This window comes from Bombus terrestris, chromosome 11 (assembly GCF_910591885.1).
Source record: "Bombus terrestris chromosome 11, iyBomTerr1.2, whole genome shotgun sequence".
NCBI lineage: Eukaryota > Metazoa > Arthropoda > Insecta > Hymenoptera > Apidae > Bombus > Bombus terrestris.
The window spans coordinates 103,683-108,031 of NC_063279.1; the positions used below are offsets into that span (position 1 = coordinate 103,683).

The 4,349-nt window shown below is 36.5% G+C and overlaps 1 pseudogene; it reads right to left on the minus strand.

The window, feature by feature from the left end:
* Window positions 1-2,984: 2,984 nt before the first annotated feature.
* LOC125386046 lies at window positions 2,985-4,025 on the minus strand (annotated as a pseudogene).
* Window positions 4,026-4,349: the final 324 nt, after the last annotated feature.

Sequence of the window (4,349 nt, forward strand, 5' to 3'; positions counted from 1 at the left end):
TGTCGGGACGTTAATCAAACGGTAACAATTTTTTGACACAGCTGGAGGTGGTTTTTTCATTATAACAAAATCAAATTGAACAATTTCTGAATTTTTATCGTAAATTGACGTCTTTAACGATTTAATACGATATCCATTTTTCCCATTTTTATAGTTTCTACAAACTAAGACTAAATTCACTCTTCTTTGATACTAGTTTTCGACTATCAATTAGTTTGAACAAAGAGGGGAAAAAGCCTAACGGCGGTCGATGACGTTACTGTGAAATTAGTTAAAGTATTAAATAATCAGACCGATAAAATTTATATTATATTATCGATATTCGTTCATTTACTCGTGCTAATTAAAAAATAAAATGTTCTTTTTTCTTGAATAACACCTACATCACTGTTTGCGATATTTAAAGGTCTTACTTAATGCTCGCTTAAAATTCAGGTCTTTTGCCATTCAGAAAATTGTTGCTGTAGCGGCACTCGACATCAAATACCGCTACTCGACGCTAACTAAGCAACGGACACGGTAGCGAAGCAAGACCAAATTAACATCCCTATAATTTATCATATACAAAGAAAAATAGGGATGAAATCAATACAATACGAGGAAAACTTAGATGGTCGTACTGCAGACACTAGGTGGAGATACATCTCCCCAAAGGGAGACAACAAATACATGTCCCCAAAAGGACACAGAAGACAAGCACAGAAAAAACATAAAAAAATATTGGTGGATACGGAACCCATCATAATAACAACGACATAAAGTGCCACAGAACGGCAACGCTCACCGTATAAAATTGTAAATATGTAAATATTGTAAACATATAAATAAATATTATAATAATTCCACGGAACACCCCTCCCCTCCCCTCCCAGTCCACCCTCTCCCATCCCTTCTCAAATAGACTAACGAACTGTCCTGTTTTTGCGACCAGACTTTCAGGACATAAATTAAAATATCGTACATAAGCGCAGCGCAACAGCGGCTTAAATTTAAGTTACAATAATAATCTTAAAAAAAAAAAAAAAAAAAATGTAATAATGCATGGCTATGTCGTACCGTCGCGTATCGGTACTTTAGCCTGAACTACTGAAATAATAATAAACAAAAAAAAATACGGTAGCGAAGTGGTTAGCGCTTTAGGTTTCGAACGTTCGGGACCCGGGTTCGATTCCCGGCGCCCGTCCGTCCATCATTCCTATCTTTTTTTTTTCTTTCACGCATCTAACGTCTACAATCTTTTTACATATTTTACAATTTTCTAACAAAACTAACGCATTTTTTGAGAAATTCCCATGCTGAATCAACATCGCTCTACCTTTCACACACCCAAGTTAAGAACGCGTTTATTTTATTTACGCATCTTTATTACACACCTCGTCTTTTCACCCTATACTTTTACGCTCTTATCATTACCTCCTTTACGCAAAATGTTTCACATTTCTAAACGCTTTTATTTACACATCGTATTTACATATTTACGAGCTACTTCCTTCTGCCTTTTCCTCGTTTCACGCTTTTCCTCCCGCGCTCGCACGCAATCAACGAAATGATGATACATTTTTTCATTATCAGCGATTAAATGCTTTTTTCGTTCTTCCTCTTGTTAATCCTCTTGCTGCTCGTTGTTATTCGTCACAGTCTGTTTCTCCGGATGCATCGTCCATCCATGCTCGCAGGGCAATATATACAAAGGAAAACAAACCGATAACGATAACGATAACCTATAACTAGACATGAGATAATTAGAATTGCCCTTCGCGTTGTATTTACCACAATTTGCGATCAACGTACCTTTAAATTTCCATATACACAAGATATCTTACATAGTTCCGACCAACGAAAAATTCTGCATCGGTGGAACATGCGCTCGTCAGACGGCCGAGTCACCGTCATGAACTACGTAGAGTTCGGATCGATCACTTTTTCCAATAAACTATTCTAATACTTTCGAAAAAATTTAATATCGTATAAAAGATCCAATAGACGTATTGCCTTTGTTACGTCGCTATTGCGTCGATGTCGTCTTACTTCTCTGTCTTGCATATAATTTTAATGTCGTCTTACTCAGTTTAGTTAGACTAAACTAATGCATACGCTGCCACAGATATTACCCAACTGTGAGTAGAATTCACTGCAGTGATACTGGTAACTTTAAGCGAATATTTCTCGACAAAATTTATGCGAGTTCGCCCCTTATGTGTATAGGAAAATGTTGATTGAAATATTGATTTTTATCATCGAAATCGAAGTCTAGTCAGTCTTTCTGCAGTTTCGCCCGAATCTTCTTTTTAAAACGATCTTAAAATGGATTCTTAAAATGGATTCCGTGGATTTTTCGTCGAAACAACCATTTTCTATGTAAACTTTTGGAGAAAAGATTCGAATTAAAATACTGGGATCAACTACTCCTGATTTGATTATAGCTCGGGCAAACTAGGGAAGCAAAGCTGTCCCATACGCAATGCCTAGGGTTATTGGTATATTGGTTCAAAAACGAGAAAAAATCGTCAAGCCGATTTAATAATTCGAGATTGTTTATGATTGGATGATATACACGTAGCGTACAGTATGCTGTAAAATCCATTGACCGTCGCTACATATATGTATGTACCTCGAGAGGAACAACGCGCATATACACTTCTTACCTGTACTTACCGAATCTTTGCATTCAAAAATTCAATCACCGTAACGCAACGAGGAAAAAGGAAAAACCAAGAAAGAGATCATAGTCAAGATAAAGTGCGAGTTTCAATGTGCGTGCATCGTGTATTGTCTTTACTTTAATACTTAATTGTTTTGCATTTTACTTTCTATTTCTAATACTGGTATTGCTAAACATGTCAGTTGTTACCCTGAGTTTTTTAAAACGTATCCTTATATTTATCGCAGAAATAAAATGAAAGCAATCTCTTTATCTATCAAACCCCTACGATCTTTATTAAATATGCGACTAAAATGTATTGCTTTTTAATTCCATTAAAAATTCATGTAGTTGAAAGCAACACGGTAAAATAACTCATTGTTGTTTGAATAATCTGAAAGTATGTGTTACAATAAAATTATGTATAATCTTACCATCGTATAAAATGAGTCGCGATAGAAAGTATTTACCGCGAGAAAAGTTTCCATTGACATGGTCGCTACTTTGAAAGCTGTGATTTTGCTAAATACTAAAGTGCTTGCGAGTAAAAATTTATATAAATTATGACACTTTTTAGGAAATATATACCACATAGCCTAGCATCTAGATGAATTAATCGTCGATTAACTCTTGAAATATAAGAGTGCAAACGTTTCAGAAAAGTAAAGGAGATATTCTTACGCCGCGTTGTACACCTCTTCGCTGTGATTCAATAATCTTTGCCCAGGAAGGCAGAGGACGAATATGTGAGCAGCTTGCGCGAATATAAATGATCCAAATCGTATCGTATCAGCTGCATTGCCTAGTTTCATTACAGTCTAAAAATAGTGAAGCGTTTATAGATTTGAATCAAAGAATAGTATTAATTATATAATGTTGTACAAATACTCGCTTCGACTCCTGCAATGCTAAAGCAGACAATGTTAAAGAACAATTGAACGAATATGGATTTGGCGAACAATGATTCGACAAGATTATAGTAACTAACAAAAATAAAATCCGTCTGTCGGTGTGACGTGAAAGAAATAAACGGTATGACTGTACACTAGGATGGACCTTACTCAACTTATTTGTCAAAAATTAATTTTGAGTTTTTTTTCAAGTCTCCCCTTAGAATAGTACCACTGGATGAATACGTAATCTACGAAAAATTTAGAATCGAACGGCAAATCGTGTCACATTGATTTTGAAAATTTGTTTGTTTTTGTGACTCGTTTCTACGCGTTGCGGTACATGATAAGTACGATATATCTCACGTGTCTCAGATATATCGTTGAATTTATCTTTCTTTTTTTATCTTTTTACGCAAGCGTTGCCGGCAGTCTCGCGGCGGTCAGATTAAGGAAACAACTAGCCTGAAACCGAATACATTGATGATATTCATTTTTAAATGAATTATAATAGCCGTTTCTTACAGTCTTGCATGTGCACGTTCTGCACGAAGTCGTTAAGCTCGCCCGATCTTCGTGTATAAACAGGAGATAAGCGGCTGGCAGTCGGTAACTAATACGATCTTACCCGAAGGACAAAGTCTGCGTGTGGCGAGCCACGGGACAGAAATCGTTGAAATGTTTACTGTCGTGCACCGTCCCAACTATTTCTTTTAAGGAAAGCTATAGAGTTACTTCGTGCCTTTGTTAGACAAAACGTTCATCCCCTGACCGCGGCTACGTTCGACGACCGGTTGTCGCCTCGAGCCCGAGCTCGC